Source organism: Elephas maximus, chromosome 20 (assembly GCF_024166365.1).
Source record: "Elephas maximus indicus isolate mEleMax1 chromosome 20, mEleMax1 primary haplotype, whole genome shotgun sequence".
Lineage (NCBI taxonomy): Eukaryota > Metazoa > Chordata > Mammalia > Proboscidea > Elephantidae > Elephas > Elephas maximus.
In genome coordinates, this window is record NC_064838.1 from 35,337,311 (window position 1) to 35,359,656 (window position 22,346).

The following is a 22,346-nucleotide window of genomic DNA, read 5'->3' on the forward strand; positions in this document are numbered from 1 at the left end:
GGCATTTTTCTGCCTCTGTCTTGGCTCATCTGGCTCCTCATCCCAGGATGCCTACCCCTTGCCTCTGTCTTTTGAGCTATTTAGCCCCTGGAGACCTAGATCCAAGTTGACTACCACCTCCTGAAAGGCTTCCCTGATTTGCCCAGAAAGAACAACCTATCCTCCTAGCCTTCCCCAACAGCTTTGGTCACCCTGGGTCATTCATTCACTAACAAACACTTATCAGGCATCTCTCCGTGCCAGGATCAGGCCTCAAAGGCCAAATATGAACTTAGACCCACCCTTCGCTGCCAAATGCCTGCTGGAGCTGCTATGATATTCTCAGAGGGAGGATGCTTGTGCTAGCCACAGTAGGGCCTCAAGAAACCTCCTTCCCCACTGCCTCTCTGGGGACCAGAGATGGGAATGTGGGTGCTGAGGCCACCTGGGGACCACCTGTAAGAGCCACATAACAAACTCGGGCTCCACAATGCCTCTGCAGGAAATAACCGGTGCCAGGGGCATCCCTGTGCTCTGGGTCATCCACGCAGTCACTGTAAGTTCAGAACAGGTTTGAAATAGCCAGCTGGGCTGGCTAATGCCCAGCATGCATGTGTCCAGTGTCTGGAGTTTATGATCATGTAATGAACGATGTTGATGGTTTGTAAGGGGCGGGGTCTTCAGGAGCGAAGCTTCCCTAACCCCCCAGGAGGGGGCATTCCATGGAGATGCCTTCGGCCTCTAAGGATGAGTTTCAGAGGTCCAGAGCACCGGGTTCCTGCCACTTACTGACTGAGGTCTTGGGCAAGTGCTGTGTCCTTTCTGAGCCTCAGTTTCTTCATCTGCAAATTGGGGGCAGAGAGACAACTTAGCTCTGCAGGCTGCAGTGAAGATGAAAGCAGGTGCATGGCTGGGAAGTGCCTGGTACACAGTCAGAACACCCCTTCCTCCCCCTGAACTCAGATGTTAGCCCACACTGCATCCCCAGCAGTGGCAGCATGTCTCTTGTCTTCTCGTTGTCCTGCGACCCAATTGACCCCTTCGGTGGTGCAGGACTAAACCCTGCCCTGTCCCCTCCACTAAGCTGGGACTGCAGAAGCAAGCAAGTTGCAGAAGAATATGTATAGTTTGATTTCATTTATGTAAAAAAGAAAAGTCTACAGACAGGTGGGCACTGAATGTGCATGTATTTGCTCTTCCGTGATCATCACTTTATGTACTCAGCTTGCACCTAATTCTCGAGATCATCCTGTGAGACTGGGATTATAAACCCCATTTTATAGATGGGCAAACTGAGGCTCAGAGAGGCAAAGTGACTTGCTCAGGGTCACAAAGCTAAAGCTGGGATTTGAACCCAGGTCTTTCAGACTCCACAGCTGTACTCCTTCCACAGCCATTCCAGGCTGCCTGCTTCGGTACCCAGCACTGACATCAAAGCTGATCAATTCCGCCATTCTCCTTGTTGCTCTCGAGAAAGGCTTTTGATATAGACAGAGACTTGGCAATTGGCAAGAGCTAGCTTCCAGGGATGCCAAACACCTGAAGAAAAATGGGAAAACTTAGTCACCAGGCTGGGTGCTGCTAAATATTTGTGTTGTCACTGTGGTACCGGTTCTTCCATTAGCATAAATAACAGTCTTCTATTTTGAAAGAAAAAAAAAATCCACAAACCCTTCAAAAGTGACAACATTTATAGAGGAATGCATTTCCGTCTTTGGAAAGCGAGTGGGCTAAATAAACTGTGGTACATTCAGTAACAGAATACTACACAACAGTTAAAAAAAATATGAGATCCATTTATATGTACTCACATAGAAGGCTCACCAGGACAAACTGTTGAGCGAAAAAGCAAGTTGCAGAATAATATGTATAGTCTGATTCCATTTATGTCAAAAATAAAATTTTACCAAACAACAGTCTATATTTTCCATGGGTACATATAAATGTACACATGTAGCAAAAGGTCTGTAAGGATCTGCTCCAGACTAACGAAGGTGGTTACCTCTGAGAACGGGAAAGGGCACTATGATTGGTTGCAGTGGCCCAAGAGAACCCTAGCTTTGACTACATATTTGAATTTTAACAAGGGGAATATGTTCATCTTTTATTTGAATAATTCAAAGTTTAATTTAAAAAGGGAAGCACTATGTACTATAAGAAAATACAAGTTTGTTTTCATATAACCTGTGGATGGAGTAGGTTTAGAGACAAACATTCCTGGATTAAAATCTTGGCTTTGTCACCTGCTACCTTTGTGTCCTTGAGTGAGTCACTTCACCTCCTCTGTACCATGGGGCCAGCTCAGAGCCTGGTTGTGAAGATTAAAATGAGGCAACGTGTGACATACCAGGCACACAGGCGGTGCTCGATTCATGATTTCCATCATCTCTTTTTCCCCTATGAGTCCTGTCCCTGTCTCCCATCTGAGTCTTCTCTTGTCCCCTGGCTCTGTTATGCCACTCAGCAAACTCCCTCTGCTCCCCTACCAAAAACAGACAACTGGTCTCAGATCCACTGCTCTCCTCTACAGCTTGCACATCAGCCCAGACCACCATCATTGCTCCCCTGAATGGCTTCAGAAGCCACCTCACTGGTCTCCCTACTCCCACCCCTGGTCCATTCTCCACCCAGCAGCCAGAAGGACATTTTAAAAGTGTAAAGTACATAGTGTTAATGTCACGCCCTTGCTTAAAATGCTCCAATGGCTTCCACAGCACACAGAGTAAATCCACACTCCTTATCAAGATCTGGAAGGCTCTCTACAGCATGGTTCCTGCTCTCCTCTCCCGTCTCTTTGCCCCTCCCCACCACCATGTTTCAGCGACACCCTCATCTTTTCTGTGGCTTCAACACAAGTGCTTTCCTGCCTCAGGGCCTTTGCATGTGCTGTTCCTTCTGCCTGGAATGCTCTTCTCCCCTTTACACCTAACTTTGCACTTCCTTTGGCTGACCACTGGCTAGCCCCCCTTCTGAATGTTTTCATAGCTCCCTGAAAATCCCCTTCATTTTTTGTGTTATCATTTTAATAGTTAATAACATAATTAGTTTTTCTGAATGTCTGACTGCCCCGCTGACCCTAACCCCCATCAGGGTAGGGACTGTGTCTGACTTGGTCTGATATATAGCAGATGCTCAATAAACACACGGCCTCTCTTAGACACACCTGCATATGAAGAAACGAGTCAAGGAGAGGGCAATGCTTAACTCCAAATCAATGTCTGCTCTGAGAGAGGCATCTTCAGACTGAGGATTGGGTGTCAAGGAGATATCTGGGGGTCTCCTGGAGTCATTCCTCACTGGCCTCCTCAGCAATGCCCAAGGCCACACAGCCAGCGCCTCAGTGACCTCCTGAGTTCTTGTAGCAATGGGAGGGACGAAGGAGACTCTAGTAGACCCTCAAGGCTGTGCAGGCCACAAAAGGACTTGAGGAACACTCATCTCCAGCCTCAGTCCTAGATGTCCCTTACACTTTCCACTTGGGTGCCTGAAGTTACTACTGGGGGGAAAGCTGTTGGGGAAATCAAATATCAGAAATAAACACCAAGAAAGCAGAGGCCTTTGTTTTGGTGACAGTGGCTCCTTCGTACTCTTAAAACAGGCAGCTTCTGTGAGGACCATGAGGTGTTCCCTCCAAATAGATTTTCCCTCAGGACAAAAGAATTCTGGGGGAGAGGATGGGAGAGTGGGATAGGGGATGATGGGATGACAGTTATGAGCCAAACTGGAAAACCCACGAAGACCCCAGAAACTGACAGTAACTCCTTTGTGAAAGTTGTTCTAGGAAACTTTTCCACATTGTTATCAGATTTGAGCCTCACAACTCTACAAGGCGTGTAGTAAGAGGTCTGAATCACAGATGAGGGAACTGCTTTTGGGGGAGCCAGGTCAGGAGGGGAAGCTCCTGTGCATTCTGGCCGCATCCCTCCTCAAGGGCCCACTGAAGCCATCTTCTGCTTCAGGGCTTTTCTTAGGTGCCCCAAGCAGGGCAGCTCAGATGTGCTGGGGAGTTCACTAAACCTTAACCCCTGGGAGCTGGGAATCAGGGATCCTGTGGAGAGGCAATTCTGGGGTGCACCCCCCCACGCTTCATCAAAAAGTCCCTGGCGGGATAGAGCTCCCATTGCCCACAGCAGTAACCAACTCAATAACATACTTCTATTGGCTTTCCTCTCCCATTTCACTCTCCTCATTCCCCAACACCTGAGATCGCCTCCCACACACGCCATCTGCATCCAGTCCTTGGCTCAGCTCTGCTTTTGGGGGGGCCAGGGTCGGGAGGGGAAGCTTTTGTGAGTGTGTGGAGAAAGCCCTGGGTTGGGAGCTGAAGACTGGCTTCCCATTAGGGTCCTTCCACTACTCACTGGCTGTGTGGCCTCCTGGGCCTCTGCTTCCTCTTGAGAAACCCGGGGTTTGGATTCAGTCTTGAATGGCTTTTCTTGCTAGAAAATTCCAAGCTCCCCGGCATACTTCTTTTGTAACTGTATCATCATTCATGAAGCCATGAACCTTTTCTGAGGGGCCTCCTGAGGCTGCTGGGTCAGCACAGTGGCCCCAGTACCTAGTGGAGGTCCTTGCTGGCTGAGCAAAGGGACGAACCTGTGCTGGACACGGGGGCACACAGAGGGTCCCACCAGGGTGCAGTTGGCATGTTGACAATGTTACTTTGGTGATAAATCTCTTACAGAGATCTGCTCACTCTGTTTCCTCTTTGTTCCGCCTCTGCCTCTGCTGTTCCCTGCCTGGGTGCCTTCCAGTCTTCTCCCTCCGGTGGCTCACAGAGCAAAGTCTTCAGGAAGCCACGCCCCATACTACACCCTGGTCTGATTTCGAGGGCCTCCCCTTTATAGAGGTTATTCAGTGGCATTTTAACCAACTCTTCTGACTACTTGAATCTTGAGCTCCCAAAAGGCAAAGCCTGTGTCGTTTCATTTTGTGTCCTCTTTTGTGATTGGCACACAGTAAACACTCACTATGTGCTTAAGGGAGCCCTGGTGGTGCAGTGGTTAGAACTCCGCTGCTAACCAAAAGGTTGGCAGTTTGAATCCACCAGCCCCTCCTTGGAAACCCTATGGGGCGGTTCTACTCTGTCCTATAGGGTCGCTATGAGCCCACTTGAGGGCACCTAACAACAACCACATGTGCTGGAGGAGAAAGGAGGGAGGAAGGAGGAGGGAGGAGGGACAGGCCGGAAGGAAGCAGGAAGGAAGGAGGGAAGCAGGAAGAAGGAGAGGAAGTTGCCAAGGTATAGTTAAGTCAAAAAGGAAGCAAGGTGTAGAACGCTGTGTATAAAATATATTGCCATTTGTATAAAAAAAGAGGGGCAAGAGGGAGGAAAGAATATATGTGTAGGTATTGGCTTGTGTATATAGGAAATATTTTTGGAAGGCTACGCAAGACACTGATACCACTGCATCTGAAAAGAAACCGAGTGACTAAGGGAGAGGGCTGAGGGGGAGACTTTGCACCATTACATCCTTTTGTAACTTTTGAATTTTGAATCTTAAAAGTGTATAACCACCTAGTTAAAAAATAAGTGTACAAAATATATAAACAGCAAAACTTAGAAAAACAAGGAAGGGAGAAAAGAAGGAGAGAAATAGGGAAGGAGTGAGGAAGTGGGTGGGTAGGGATAGGTGGAGGGAAGGAAGGAAAGAGAGAAAGAGGAAGAGGACTTTCCTGTCAAAAGAAGGCAGATTTGAGGATGTGAGCTGGAAAAAAAAAAAAAAAGCACCCTGTTATTCTTTGACTCCTTGGAATATCTTAAATTCTGTCGTGATATCATAATTAATGAAAGCGTTATAACACTTCACACCGTAACATGTTCTTTACTAGTGTGGCATTACTCTGCTTCATTATCCTCAACTGCCTTTTTCCTCCACACTGCCCCCTCCCGGGTGGTGCCTCAGTGCTGGGCCTAAGCCCAGATCGCCTAAGCCAGCACTGGACAGCTTCGAAGGTCCTGTCTGACTGTGGCTGAGGCCTTTCCATTGTGTACGGTTCCAGAACTCTGAGGAAGGCCTGACTAATTTAGTTCCAGGAAAAAACAGTGTGTTCCTTCTGGAAAAATGAATTTACATCCTCCCTCCCTGCCCCCCATCAGAAAGCAGCCATTGTGTAACTACTCATATTTCCTTTTTGTGCTGGCTGTGATGACATTTAGGGCAATCACAAGTTATATATTAAATCTTCTAGTAAAATCATTCTTCCTCATGATCAGCATAGCCAACATTCTATAGTGTTTACTCTGGGTCAGGTTCAGGGTTAAACACTGTTACATGCATTGACTCATTTAATCCTTGAAATGACTCTGTGTAGGAGGTACTACTTTTGTCCCATTTTACAGAAGATGAAACCAAGGTTAGGTAACTTGCCCAAGTCACGAAACTAGTGAGTGGCTGAGCTGGAACTGAACACAGTGAAGCTGTCTTGAGTCCTTGTTCTTAACTACTAAGGCATCTGGCCTCTCTTATTCATTCACTCATTTATTCATTCCATCAGTCATGATTGCACACTTCCCTGGTCCAGGCACTCCACCAAGCACCGGTCAGACACCGGTGAGCAGAAGTGTAAAGGCCTTCCTGTGCAAGGAGGTACGAAGTGCTGTCTCGGACTCTTTTGGGAGCAACTGAGATATGCACAAATAAAACTCACTTAATTTTGATGCTCTGGGCTTTGAATCGAGTGGTCACAACATCCAACAACTGACCGTGGCTCCAGCACTACCACTTTCCAGCTGCGTGAGCAGCTGAGTCACCTTCTCTGGGCCTCTTGGGCTATAAAAGGGGAGAGTCATGCAGACCCCAGAGGGCTGATGGGGGGGTTATAGAAAGTTCTTCGTGGCACACAATGCTTGGCACAGAGGAGGCCTTTGATAGATATTACCTAAAGTCATCAGTTAAAGGAGATTGTCTTCAACTTCAACTATGTAAGGGCAATAACCTTGTCTATTCTCAGTGAGGCCAAGTGACTTGTCCAAGCTCACCCAGCTCATTAATGGCACAGCCAGGACTGAAACCCAGGTCTTTGGATGCCAAGGTCCATGTCCTTTTTAGCCCATGATATTGACGTGCTAGGGGAGGGGTTTGTCTCTCTTGGGAATTGTTAAGCATTCGCAACATGTGTCCTTCATTTTGATGCTTAACAGCACACTGTTGATTTGTTTTGTAATTTACGTATTTGTTGTGTCTCCCGAATATTTCTGCAAAGGCCAAATTGCGGGCCTTGCAATAGAGAAGGGTTAGCATCTCTGTTAGTTTGTTGTACCGTGGGGGCTTGCGTGTTGCTGTGATGCTGGAAGCTACGCCACCGGTATTCAGATACCAGCAGGATCACCCATGGAGGACAGGTTTCAGCTCAGCTTCCAGATTAAGACAGACTAGGAGGAAGGACCTGGCAGTCTACCTCTGAAAAGCATTAGCCAGTGAAAACCTTATGAATAGCAGCGGAACACTGTCTGATATAGTGCTGGAAGATGAGTCCCCCAGGTTGGAAGGCACTCAAAAGATGACTGGGGAAGAGCTCCCTCCTCAAAGTAGAGTCAACCTTAATGACGTGGATGGAGTAAAGCTTTCGGGACCTTCATTTGCTGATGTGGCACGACTCAAAATGAGAAAAAACAGCTGCAAACATCCATTAATAATCGGAACCTGGAATGTAAAAAGTATGAATCTAGGAAAGTTGGAAATCGTCAGAAATGAAATGGAATGCATAAACATCGATATCCTAGGCATTAGTGAGCTGAAATGGACTGGTATTGGTCATTTTGAATCAGACAATCCTATAGTCTCCTATGCTGGGAATGACAACTTGAAGAGGAATGATGTTGCATTCATCGTCAAAAAGAATGTTTCAAGATCAATCCTGAAGTACAATGCTGTCAGTGATAGGATAATATCCATACAGCTACAAGGAAAAGCAGTTAATACGACTATTATTCAAATTTATGCACCAACCACTAGGGCCAAGGAGGAAGAAATAGAAGATTTTTATCAGCTGCTGCAGTCTGAAATTGATCGAACATGCAATCAAGATGCATTGATAATTACTGGCGATTGGAATGTGAAAGTTGGAAACAAAGAAGAAGGATCAGTAGTTGGAAAATATGGCCTTGGTGATAGAAACAATGCCGGAGATCAAATGATAGAATTTTGCAAGACCAACGACTTCTTCACTGCAAATACCTTCTTTCACCAACATGAGCGGTGACTATACACATGGACCTCGCCAGATGGAACACACAGAAATCAAATTGACTATATCTGTGGAAAGAGACGATTGAAAAGCTCAATATCACCAGTCAGAACAAGGCCAGGGGCCGACTGTGGAACAGACCATCATCAATTGCTCATATGCAAGTTCAAGCTGAAACTGAAGAAAATCAGAGCAAGTCCACGAGAGCCAAAATATGACCTTGAGTATATCCCACCTGAATTTAGAGACCATCTCAAGAATAGATTTGATGCATTGAACACTAGTGACTGAAGACCAGATGAGTTGTGGAATGACATCAAGGACATCATCCATGAAGAAAGCAAGAGGTCACTGAAAAGACAGGAAAGAAAGAAAAGACCAAGATGGATGTCAGAGGAGACTCTGAAACTTGCTCTTGAGCGTTGAGCAGCTAAAGCAAAAGGAAGAATTCATGAAGTAAAAGAACTGAACAGAAGATTTCAAAGCGCCTCTTGAGAAGACAAAGTAAAGTATTATAATGACATGTGCAAAGAGCTGGAGATGGAAAACCAAAAGGGAAGAACATGCCTGGCATTTCTCAAGCTGAAAGAACTGAAGAAAAAATTCAAACCTCAAGTTGCAATAGTGAAGGATTCCATGGGGAAAATATTAAATGACACAGGAAGCATCAAAAGAAGATGGAAGGAATACACAGAGTCATTATACCAAAAAGACTTAGTTGATATTCAGCCATTTCAAGAGGTGGCACATGTTCAGGAATTGATGGTACTGAAGGAAGAAGTCCAAGCTGCTCTGAAGGCATTGGCGAAAAACAAGGCTACAGGAATTGACGGAATATCAATTGAGATGTTTCAACAAACAGAGGCAACACTGGAGGTGCTCACTCATCTATGCCAAGAAATATGGAAGACAGCTTCCTGGCCAACTGACTGGAAGAGATCCATATTTATGCCTATTCCCAAAAAAGGAGATCCAACCGAATGTGGAAATTATAGAACAATATCATTAATATCACACGCAAGCAAAATTTTGCTGAAGATCATTCAAAAACGGCTGCAGCAGTATATCAACAGGGAACTGCCAGAAATTCAGGTCGGTTTCAGAAGAGGACGTGGAACCAGGGATACCACTGCGGATGTCAGATGGATCCTGGCTGAAAGCAGAGACTACCAGGAGGATGTTTACCTGTGTTTTATTGACTATGCAAAGGCATTCGACTGTGTGGATCATAACAAACTATGGATAACATCGCGAAGAATGGGAATTCCGGAACACTTAATTGTGCTCATGAGGAACCTTTACATAGATCAAGAGGCAGTTGTTCGGACAGAACAAGGGGATATTGATTGTTTTAAAGTCAGGAAAGGTGTGTGTCAGGGTTGTACTCTTTCACCATACCTATTTAATCTGTACGCTGAACAAATAATATGAGAAGCTGGACTATATGAAGAGCAGGACACCAGGATTGGAGGAAGACTCGTTAATAACCTGCGTTATGCAGATGACACAACCTTGCTTGCTGAAAGTGAAGAGGACTTGAAGCACTTACTAATGAAGATCAAAGACCACAGCCTTCAGTATGGACTGTACCTCAACATAAAGAAAACAAAAATCCTCACAACTGGACCAATGAGCAACATCATGATAAATGGAGAAAAGACTGAAGTTGTCCAGGACTTCATTTTACTTGGATCCACAATCAACAGCCATGGAAGCAACAGTCAAGAAATCAAAAGACACATCGCATTGGGCAAATCTGCTGCAAAGGACCTCTTCAAAGTGTTGAAGAGCAAAGATGTCACCCTGAAGACTAAGGTGTGCCTGACCCAAGCCATGGGATTTTCAATTGCATCATATGCATGTGAAAGCTGGACAATAAATAAGGAAGAATTAACTGACGCCTTTGAATTGTGGTGTTGGCAAAGAATATTGAATATACCATGGACTACTAAAAAAAAAAAAAAATTTTTTTTTTTTTTTTTTTTACAGAAAGAATGAACAAATTTATCTCGGAAGAAGTGTGGCCAGAATGCTCCTTAGAGGCGACGATGGCGAGACTGGGTCTTACATACTTTGGACTTGGTGTCAGGAGGGATCAGTCCCTGGAGAAGGACATCATGCTTGGCAGAGCACAGGGTCAGCGGAAAAGAGGAAGACCCTCAACGAGGTAGATTGACACAGTGGCTGCAACAAGGAGCTCAAGCATAACAACGATTGTAAGGATGGCACAGGACCGGGCAGTGTTTTGTTCTGTTTTGCATAGGGTCGCTATGAGTCAGAATCGACTCGACGGCACCTAACAGCAATAACAAAGCATCTCTTTGGTTTCATTTATGTGTCAGGCACTGGGGCTCCGTCTTTTCGTTTGCGGGGCTCGAATGGTGGGGAGTGCAGCCCCGGGGTTCAATGAAGGTGTATGGACTGGCCGAGCCCACACTGAAACGAGAGACACAGTGACCCCAGGGGAACATTTTCAGTGACTCCAATTGGAAAAGGCATTGTCATCAAGTCTATTGACTTTTTTTTTGGTGGCAAACTCCATTGAAGTCTCTACCTAGAAGCCTGCTTCCTCTCTTTTTAAGTATTATCTAGAAGTGCGTTGTGCGGGGAGAGTGGGCTTCTTTTAGCAAACTGTTCCTGATGTTTGGCAAACTCACGCAAAGGATGTGTGTCTGGCTTCAGGGATCCAGTTCCTATAGAGCCTCAGGCCACATAGGTCCCAGGTAAACCCTGGTGAGATTCCTGCTGGGAGGCGGAGTCCATCCTCCTCTGGGGAAGGGACAATGATTCTGCTAACCAGCCTGCCCTCCACTTACCAAGTTGAAAGCAGGACTGCCGGAAGGCCGCTGCAATGCTTTCTTCCTAATTGGAAGGAGACCCAGAACATCCTCTCTCTGACAGTCTGGGGAGAAAGGAAGGTCATGGGCCCGGCCACCGTGAAACCCTAGGTGGCCGTGAGGCTGGGTCGTGTCCTTGTTTGCCAGAAGAAAGCTTCCATGAGGAAGCTGGTCACTACTGTCCTGTTGCCTAGAACAGAGTCCAGCATGTAGCAGGTGCTCAGTGAAAGGGTGCTGAATGAATGTCTGGCAGAACATAGCTCCCCGGGGCGGGGCGGAGAAAAGTATGTTCCTTAAGGGCTGCCTGAAGTCATAAAACTGATCTCAGTCGAGAATAGTTAGGAGTGGTTCCTGGGTGGTGCAAATGGTTTGCACTTGACTACTAACCTAAAGGTTGGTGGTTCGAACCCACTTAGTGGTGCTGTGGAAGAAAGGCCTGGCAATCTACTTCATAAAGATTACCAGGAAGAAAACCCTATGGAACTCAGTTCTACCCTGTAACACGTGGAGTTGCTGTGAGTCAGAAACATTTTTTAAAATCAAGAACATTATTAAACTGTACCCCCAGAATATTGTAATTTATAAAAATGAATGCTTTCTCACTAATTGGAATTAATGAATAATAATAAGTGGGTGATTTTGCTTTAAAAAAAAAAAAGAGTTCTGTTTTTTCGTTAAAAGGCTTACAGAAGGATATGTTCATGCTTCTGGCCTAGACCTGAGATGGTTCAGACCTTGACCTCAACTTCAGGGATTCACTGCTCACACCCCTGCACCTTCAGTGCCTCTCTCCCTCTTTTATTCTGGCTTTCGGACAGAGAGTGTCCCACTCTGAAGGCTCCCACTGCTGCCCTAGTACAGGGAACAAATAGCCTCTTCTTGCAAGTCAGCTGTGATTGATTAATACGGGCTACCTGAAGTTGAGCTGAGAAGTGCTGGGCTCGATTAGTGATGTCTGCCACAGATGTGGGTGTAGGAAGTATAGGCTTGGATTTCAGTTATTTGTTATGTCTTTCATCTTGTCTTCTTTCTCTTTCAACCCCTGGGCCAGAATTTCATGGGGCCCCCCTGGTTATTTTGTCCACATCTCCAGCTTAGCAAGCCAGGACCAAACTCACTGTATCCTTCAAGTGTATTTTTCTTTCAGGTCATATTGATCAGCCTCCTTGCTGTTTCTTGGATTGGACTTTTCTTCTTCACTCTTGAGGTCATTATCTGAATTTGGGCTCTTACTTGGCTATTCCTGCAATGACTCCTTAGTAGGTCTCCCTGCTCCCAGTCATGCTGCCTTCAGACCTACACTCTATGCTGCTCTGGTCTCCCTTAAATGACCAATATTACTTCTCCACTCTGCAACTTGCAAGGACTCCAAACGCCCAACAAATCATGTCTAACATCCTCCGTTTGGCAGCTAAGACCAATCTTATTCATTCATTCATTCCTCTTTTCTTTGTTCTTCAGTCATGTATTTGTTAAACATTTTGTGATTGCTGCATCCTAAATGTCAGATATGTGCTATCTCCTAAGGACACAAAGATAAATTGCACGTGGCCCCTACTTTGAGATGCTCACAGTCTGGGGTGGTGATGGTGGGCTGGAGACAGACACCTAAATAATTAATTACCATAAAATGCCAATTAAAAAAATCAAACCAAACCAAACCAAACCAACAATCCATTGCTGTCTAGTAGATTCTGACTCATGGTGAGCCCATGTGTTACAGGGTAGAACTCTCCATAGGGTTTTCTTGGCTGTAATCTTGATGGAAGCAGATTGCCAGGCCTTTCTTTCACAGTGCCTCTGGGTGAGTTGAAATTGCCAACCTTTAGGTTAGTAGTTGAGCACAAGCCATTCGTGCCACCCAGGGACCTATAAGCTCCAATAAGAGTGATAAATTCCCCCTACTTTTGCCTTATCCACCTGAAATGCCCTCCCCTTTGGTTCCTTTTTCAGGCTGGGTCTGTCTCCACCACTTTGGGGTCTGCCTCAATGCCATCCTCTTCCACCATCTTTTTCTCCTTTCTTGCAGCACCTACCACACCCTGCTAAATGGTATAATGGTCTGTGTACTATATCTCACTCTACCCCATTTCTGCCACCTCGAGCTCTTTGCCTCATTTCTGTGTAAGGCAAACTGCCCGGCACACAGTAGGGTCCTAAGAAGAGTTGAACTGATTCAAATCCAGTTTGCAGTAAAAGCTCCAAGTTTTCTATTTCTCCTTGCTGCTCTCCAGTCTGATGCTCGGAGCCAGACTGCTTGGCCCTACCACTTACAGGTGTGGCGAGTTAACCCCCAGATGCCTTAGTTTTCCCATCTGTAAAATGGCGTTTATCATAGTCCCTACCTCACAGGGTTGTTGTGGAGATGAGCTGAGTTACTAGTATATGTTAACATGCTTAGAACAGTACCTGAATCATGATTTGCACTCTCAAAGTGCGGGCTACTTTGTATTTTGTCCTCTTGTCATGAGTCCCTGGGGTATTCCTGCCTGGGTCTTGGGGGTGGGGACAGGGTGAGTGACCAGCCATTTCTGCGTGGGATGAATCATTGCTGCCCCCCTTCCCACCCGGTCACACCTGGTTGCTCAGCAACCTGGAACGTGCAACTCTGCAGGTACCAGTAATCTGATGGAGAGACAAAATGTTCCCGATAAACCCTCCAATCACAGTCCACTGAACTCTGCTCAGTCTGAGGCCCACTGTCAAAACCAGAATGAACGGCATAAAGCACCAAGACATCTGGGACGGAGCGCTGGGCTAGGAAACTGGAGGAGGCTGCTGGCCGGGCCTCAGCCAGACAGGCTGGTGACACTGGCCAGCTTGAGGGTAACAGAGACCCTCACCCAGACCTGGGATCAGCAGGTGGCCCTGCCACACCCTTGCAGCATAAGCCACTTGTCCTTGGAGCCTCCGTCTTCCCTTAGCCCGCCAGAGTGTGGAGTTAGCACCTACTTGGCACAAATGAAATGGGAGCATGCTTCACCCCCCTGTACCAAGCGGCTCGTGCTTCCTCACCTTAGAGGACAACCCCTGCTCCCTCTGTGGCTCCTGTCACCCTGTCCCCATCACTCCTCTGGCCTCATCTCCCACTAACGCCCCCCAAACCCCCTCTGGACCTTTGCCCACGCTCTGCCCTCGCCTCCTTTCGCTCTCTACGTCTCCTCTGACTCTTCTCTCAGGACCCCAGAGGCTCCGCCCTGTTCTTCCTGACACTAGCCCCTGGCTGATTTCCTCTAGAGCCCTTTTTACAATGGACAAATCTCGTTTTTCCATCCAACTGTTCTTTTGCTTGTCACCTACACTCAGACTTTTATTGGTTTTGTTCACTGGCATATCTATCCCCAAGGCCAAAACTGTGCCTAGCACATAGTAGGTGCTCAAGAAACATGTATTGAGTGAAGGAATAAACAAATTCAAAAGTTTACCCAGGACCTGATACTTAGTAGGTGCTCCTGAGCCTTGGCTCCCTTTGTTTCAGTTACGCTTTGCTTTCCTGCAAGGGGAGGCTGAACTGCTCAGCGCACACTCTGCTGGAGGCAATGCTTTTTCAGATATTTATAGTAATAGATAAAAATACCCATTAACTGAAAAACACACTAGCAAAAAGCCATCAACCCCTGGCACTTCTCAGAGCCAAAACTTCAGGACAGAGCCAGCATTACGTTGTCCCAAGAAATTTAAATACGTGAAAACAAACAAACAAATAAACCCATTGCGGTTGAGTTGATTCTGACCCATAGTGACCTTGTAGGTCAGAGTAGAACTGCTCCATAGGGTTTCCAAGGAGCTGTTGGTGAATTCCAATTGCCAATTTTTTGGTTAACAGCCGTAGCGCTTAACTACTGCGCCACCAGGGCTCCAGATGAAATGGGGAAGGGAAGATATCTACGTTCCGAGGGCACTCTGGAGTATGCGGAAAGAGCAGGGGCTTGGGCCAGGCAGGCCTGGGTTCAAATCCCAGCTCTGCAACCTGTTGGCTACATCGTGCCTCAGTTTCCCCATTGGCAAATGGTGATAATACTGAAATGAATGCCATACATAAAGGGCTAGTCCTCCCTTCCTGAAACTCAGGATTAAACCCCAGGACTGGGACGTAGAATCCATGAGGAAGACACTCCCCAGCCTTGAGCAAGGCCTCCATCAGCTCCCAGATCGTGGCCACCATTCTTCCCTCACTATGCCTAACTTGGCCACGAGGCCTGCCCACTCCCCAAGATGGTTCTCTTTAGGACAATTTGGGAGGGCCTTTGGGGGTGACAGAGCGCTGGCAGTCCCAGATCAAAGAGCCAGCTGTGCCATGGGCTGGGAGCAGAACATGAGAGGGGCAATTTTGTGGCTTGGTCTCCCATGAACTGCAGCAACCCAAAGATGGATTATTCTAAACCTGGCGCTGGCTTGCTCAACAGCTTCCCCTTGTCTGGTTAATTAGATCTCCCAGGACTTCAAGAGGATGCTGGTGGCTTCATGCCAGATGAAAATCACTTGCTCACATGTCCTTGTGGCTGGCAAGGGGGCAGGAAGCTCTCTGCAAGCTCAAATCACAGCCTGTCCCAGCCTGGTGCCTACCCCTTCCCTGCCCCCACCCCAAGACTTCTCAGTGGGGATCAAAGGGACGTTATCTTTCCACATTTGATACAGAGGGAATGAATGACAGGGAGGCCCAGCCAGGGCTGTACACGGAGTCAGTGGAGATGTCCCAAGTGGCTTTGCCCAGGGTCAGAATATCTGACGTCTCCTGTCTCTGAGAGCTAAGCTGGGTTGTGGGTTCTGGCTGAGGAAGATTGATCAGACGGAAGTCCTTAGCACACACAAACTCACAAACTCCTTCCCCCCCAGTCACTCACACACTCACTCACAAACTTCATTCCTCACTCACACTCACTCACTCATACACTCACACTTTTATTTACTTAGAATCCCTGCAAGGTGCTGGAGTTTCAAAGGTGAATGAAACAGCCCTTGCCTTCAAGAAGTGCAAAACCCAAAAGTCTAGGATCACGCCTGCTTACCTACCAGGTAGGCTAATGCTACCTCTCAGGTGGAAGGAGAACCCTTTAGGAGTTGAGCCCAAGTGTGGTAATAAACGATGCCAACCTCAGTGTTCTAGTTTGTCTCTGCATGGTTCCCCCCATCCCCTGCCCTGCAATGGGGCTTGACCAGGACTTCTGCCACCAGCCTATTCTCCGGGGACCAGGCCACAGTCTTGTGACCTGTTTTTCCTCACTGAACACCCAATGCCCTCTAGGGACTTGGTTCTCTCCCAGCTGACAGCTAGGGGTCTCTTTCTGAGCCTGTGATTTCTCTAGACATATCCTAGCAAGGAAGGGGATAGGGAAAGGGGCTCATGACTGGGCGAGCCAGGCTACCCAAAGACAAGTCCCGACTCTCACTCACTCACTGTGTGACCCTGGGCAAGTTGCTCTCTGAGCCTCAGTTTCTTTACTATAAAATGAGAGGCTAAAAATACTTGTCTCCCAGGACAGGCAGCCATGATTTAAAATGAGATCATGAGAATTATAGGGCCCTGCAGAGTGCCTGACAGATCCCAAGAAATGAACACATGGGGTCTGAAAACACTGTAGAGCAAGCCCCCCCCGCCCCCGCCAGAATCCACTCTCTGATCCATGGAAAGCAATTCTTAGGCCTCTAACTTGTCAGTTGAGCCAGGTTAAATGTCACCTTCACAGGGAAGCCCTTCTTGACTCTCCATCTAAAGCTTCCTTTCCCTGAGTCACCCTCCATCCACCCTCCTGATTTATATTTATCAAAGAATTATCCCCACCTGATATCCTTTTGTCCCCTTATTTGTTTCTGTATCTTTTGCTGGACTTCTGTAAGTGCCATGAGGGCAGGGATCTTCGTTGGTCTTTTTCGCTGCTGTATCCCCACCACCTCGGATACCATCTAACACAAAGTAGGTGCTCAATAAATGCTTCTTTAAAGGGTGGGTGGACCAATAAATGAATGCAGCAAATCTCAACAAGGAGATGGGGCACACCCACTAGGAGCAGAGGGCAGGGCATCTACAGTCTCAAAGCACATCCATGTTATAATTACCAGTTATTTTTTAATTACCATCTTTAATTTATGTTGGAATCTTGAATGGCATTAAAGGAAGGGGTGAGCTCTGTAGTTTTAACCAGGAAGCTCTGGGAATCCACAGGTTGGGGAGCCCCAATCTCCTCTTGGCTTTGCCGCCTACCTTTGAGGACCTTGCAACAGGGTGGCAGCTGGATTGTGCAGGATCTGCAGGCCACAATGAGGCATTTAGATTTCCTTTTAGGAGCAGTGGGAGCCATTGGGTTTTAAGCAGAGAATGGCACAGCTTAACTCATATTTTAAGTTTAATGTGGTCATGGCAGGTACAACAGTTTGGAGGGGGGACAGGATGGAAAAGGGGGGCTTACATGTACATTATTTTCATTTAATTTTCCTAACAATCCTGTAGGTAGGCATATCTAAACCCCCTTTTCAGATGAGAAAACTGAGGCTCAGAAAGGGAAAGCGATTCATCTGGGGCTACACAGCAAGCAAGTGAAGGAGGTGACATTGGACCATAGGTTGGTGCTCCACGTCCAGACCCTGACTAGCAATCTCTGGGCTGAAGGGCCTCAAACCGGTGGGTCTGGGATCCTGGGCTCATGATTTTTAGCCCCTGAGGTTCAGGCCTGAGGGTCCTTGAGAATGTCTCTGGCCAGAAAGAGGCAGATGAGTGAGGCCTGGTAACGGGATCACACTCTTGGCTGCCTCATTGGTAGATCAAGTGCCTATCTCCTGCCCCAGCCCCTCTCGTATTTGGGCCTGAGCTGCAGTGTTGGAGCAACTGGAAACTCTCAGGTTCCTGTGCCATTGGCCAAGCATGGTTCTGTGGGGGCACGAAGTCCTGGGGATGCCCCCTCATCATCCCGTTTAAGCAGAAGGTTAAAAACATGGGGTATGACCTCATCCAGGCTTGGGTTTTATTCCCACAGCTGTGTGACTTGGGCAAGTCAGGCAATCCGTCTGCACCTCAGTTTTCTCATCTTCAAAATGGGGTTAATAAAAGTACTTCCCACCCAGGTCTGTGAATACTAGGTACAACGTGGTCCCTAACTTAGCTATTACTGTAGGATGGGGCAACCCTCCTCTCTGGTCCCCTTCCTAAATGATACCCCCTGGCCTGCCCCGGGGCTGGCCTTCTGCTGGCTACAAGATGATCCCAAATACGAAGGCAGCTGGTGGCTCTCAGATTCTACGGTGAGGGTCTGATTTCCTACCCTGGCAATCTGTGGCCATGAGCCAGGGATACGAGGCCACAAGAGGGATCTTCCTGGGTGGTCAACTGGGCTCCTCAGTAAATCGTGGACTCACTAGGATTAGGGTGCTCACTTGGCCAACAATTCTGAGATTACTTTTAAGGGTACTATCCTATATCTGGACCACCCCAGGCCCCTAAGGGTTTCCATTCAACCTCATCTACCCTTAAGGCCATGAGAAAACCCTGCCCTCAGATGCTGCTCACCTGGGGATGTCTGTGTTCTGTCAGGGCAGATCTCTAATGGTGGACTTTCAGGCAGTGTGACAGGTGGTAGGCTGGAGGCTTAGCTCATTTACTGCCCTCTCTGGGGAAGGTGGAGCCCTGGTGGTACAGTGGTTAAGAGTTCAGATTGCTAACCCAAAGGTTGGCAGTTTGAATCTGCCAGCTGCTCTCTGGGAACCCTATGGGGCAGTTCTACTCTGTCCTACAGGGTCACTGTGAGATGGAATTGACTCAATGGCAATGGTTTTTTTTTTTGTCTGGAGAAGGTGAAGAGTTGAGGTGGGTGGGGTGGGGTGGGGTGGGATGGGATGGGGTGGGATGGGGTGGGATGGGGTGGGATGGGGTGGAGGTGGCAGCTCTGAGCCCCTTGCACTTCTCCTGGCTGGGTCCTTTGGTTTGCTGTTCTCAGGACTAAGCCCTGGATCCTTTTTAAAGACTCTGGGATCTCCAGCAATGATGAATTAAAAAAAGAAATAAAAAAGATATTATAAAAGAAAAATACAACTTAAATTATCAGTGGCATTTTTCCTTTTGATGGCTGCAGCCTGATTTCCTTCTGCGGGGTTATGTTTCCCTTACTGGAAGGAGTCTTGGTGGCCGCCAATCAAGAGGCCCTGCTCTCCATCCCCCATCCTGGCCTAAAAGTGAGCATGTGACCAGGGTAGGCCAATCACACTGTCTCACCTGGACTCAGTGGCATGCTGGAGGCAGCTCCCACCAGCTCTTGAGAGCAGATTGCCAGATCTTTGGGTATTTTGTGAGTTGGTTGTTAAATACAACCATCATTAAAATTAAATTGTATAAACTTACAATTATATAAATTATATTTAAAAGGTCAATAAATATCCAAAACATGTCACTTGTTAATTATTTTACTATGTTTCATTATGGTCTATTCTTTCGAATAAACAGTCTATTGTGTCTGTATGGTAAAAATAATATATAATGGTATGCTGCCGCACATCTCTTTCCACCAACATGATGTCGTGTTGCTGACACGGTGGGAGTGTTTACACTGTAGCATTGAGCAAACACTACAGATGAGGACTCCCTCCCTACCTGGAATGCTGGTTGTTAAACATTCACCAGCCACAGCACTACTTGGAATCCTGAGTGACCAAAAACAGCTGGAGTAGTTTTTTGCTCAGTCCTGCCACTGACCCCTGTACATCCCAGCTTCCTGCTCTCCCTGAGCTGGATTTTCCAGCCTTTACTCTCCAGCCTGGGAAAACCATTCCCATTCTGCCCACAAATCTTCTGTTACACTGCCCAGTCAGCTTCTGTTGCTTACAACCAGCGGACCTTAACTAACCCAGCTTAGAACGACATCACTATAGATGCAGAAAGAGAAATTGAGAAAAAAGTCATCCATACTCTTACCTGCAACCCCAACACTAGGCACATTCTGGGCTGTTTCCTACCAGGTTCTTTTCTCTTTTTATGTAGTTGTTGTGATTATTGGGTTTTTTTTTTTTTTTTACTAACCTAAAGGTTGATGGTTCGAACACACTTAGCAGCTCTGTGGGAGAAAGATCCGGGGATTTGCTTCCATAAGATTATAGTCAAGAAAACCCTATGGAGCAGTTCTACTCTTTAACACACGGGGTTGCCATGAGTCAGAATTGACTTGATGGCGACGGGTTTTTGGTTGGCTAAAAGGTACGATGCTAAATGCCACTTTCTTCATGTTACGTGATTCCATGACTCTCATCCACGTTGCTTCATTTTCCGTAACAACAATTTTCATTGGCTGCATAATGTTCTTTCCAGCACGCAGAGAAGCTGAAAAGGACTTAATGCTCTCCTAATGATGGGCTTTTAGAAATTACTTGTCACTTTTTTTTTTTTTTTTTTTAATCTCACACACCCACTGGGATTGTGGGTCAGGAGCTCCGCGTTCTCACTTGGTTTTGCTGCCAAACGGCTGTGTGAACTTGGGTGAGATCCTTCCCTCTCTGAGTCTCAACTTCTTAGTCTATATAATGCTAATGCTGATGATGGTAATGATAATAAGCATAGTAATAACAGTAATGGCAGTTTCCATTCCCTGTGTGCTTCCTGCACTGTGTAGAGCGGGTTAGTACTCTCACCAACTCATTTCTTCCTTATAACAACTCTAGGAAGAGATACTCTTTTACAGATAGGTAAACAGGTCCTAGGAGTCCCTGGGTGGTGCAAATGGTTGGTGTGCTTGGCCGCTAAACAAAAGGTTGGCCGTTTGAGTCTACCCAGAGGTGCCTCGAAAGAAAGGCCTGGTGATCTACTTCTGAAAAATCAGCCACTGAAAATCCTGTGGAGCACAGTTCCACTCTGACACACATGGGGTTGCCATGTATTGGAGATGACTTGATGGCAAGTGGTTAACCAGGTTCTGAGAGGTGAAGTTATTTGTTCAACACAACACAGCTCATAAATGGCATAGCTGGGACTCAGACCCAGGGCCACCTGCCTCTTCGCTCCTATGCTGGATTGCTATTTCCTGACCCCCACTGTGTTGGGCTCTCGGAGACATACACGTCCATACAGCGGTTAGCGCATCTGCCCTCACCCCAATCTTCATATGTGCCTATTTCTGCTCCTACCTTATAGGAGAAAAAGCTGGGCTCTGAGCGCAGAGGTGGTTTTCCCAAGTGAGAGGCAGGGTAGGGGTGGGTAAGAGTGGGTCTTGAGCAGCTGGAGAGGGGAAAATAAAGACCAGGAGCAGGGGTCCCCACCCCCTCCACCACATCCACGGATGACACTGGGACCCCAGCGTGTGCTGTGTGCTTGGGCAAGTCCCTTCCCTCGTGGGCCTCAGTCTCCCCATCTGTACACTGGGAATGCTGGATGAGATGGTCCCTGAGGGCTCTTCTTAACCTCTGGTCCCATGGACCCATGAGTCCTCCCTACTGCTCTGACCCTTTGCTGGACCTCCCAGATCCTGGAGGAGCCGTGTGTGCGGTGGGTGGCCCCAGGGAACACTCCATCCTGCTGTTTGGTCCAATAGAGGTTTCCCAAGGGCTCTCTGACAGCCTGCCTTCCAGGCTATTGCTCCTTCATTGTATCACTTCCTGGTAAACCCTAGGTCTCACTGGCTGCCCAGCTAGTATCAGATAGCCTGATCACACCCTACTTGCGTGGGACTCTCTCTTTCTACCCCCTCTGTCTTCTCCTTCTTTGCTTGCTTCCTGCTCCCTTAGTAGCTGACGCTCCCCAAGGACCTGTCTTTAACAAGCCCCCAGGTGAACACACTTTTGCACATTTACTGAGTCTGATCTATGCTGGGCTCTGTTCTAGCTCCTAGGATATGGCAGTAAACAAGACAGAGCCAAATCTCTGCCCTTCTGTGGTCAGCCTGCTCCCGATGAGGGTGTGGGACCCGTGAGGGGAGACAGGACTTGTCCACAGACAGCTTTGTCACTGAGGTGTTCTACCTTTAGGTCAGGCCCAGACTCTCCCCAGGGTTCCAGGCCTGCCATTCTCTACCCCAGGCCCTGCAAAGGCACAGTGCCCAGAGTCAACCCTTCATCTCACCCTCAGCCTTGCTCCTCCCCTTGTGAGCTTTGTCTCCACCACCAGCCACCAGTTGCTGCCTTGAAGCCTGGGTCAGTTTTCACAGCTCTCCCTCCCTTGACCGCCATTCACAGCCAAGTCCTGCTGCTTCCAGCTCCCTCCTCTCCATCACCACCACCCTGGCCCTCCCTCCCTGCAGCTTTTCCTTCTGGGGTCTCTACCCATTCCAAATCATATCATGGTTGCCAGATCAACTATCTTAGCCACACTGCTCCTCTGCTCAAGAACTTTTAAGGGCTCCCTACTGCCTTTTAATTTAAGCTCAAACT

General features: G+C 47.4%; 1 protein-coding gene across 6 annotated transcripts in view; it reads right to left on the reverse strand.

Moving 5' to 3' along the window:
• The window catches only part of ATP2B2 (ATPase plasma membrane Ca2+ transporting 2), a 464,478-nt gene that overhangs the window by 117,732 nt on the left and 324,400 nt on the right, over nt 1-22,346 (reverse strand). The window lies entirely within an intron of this gene.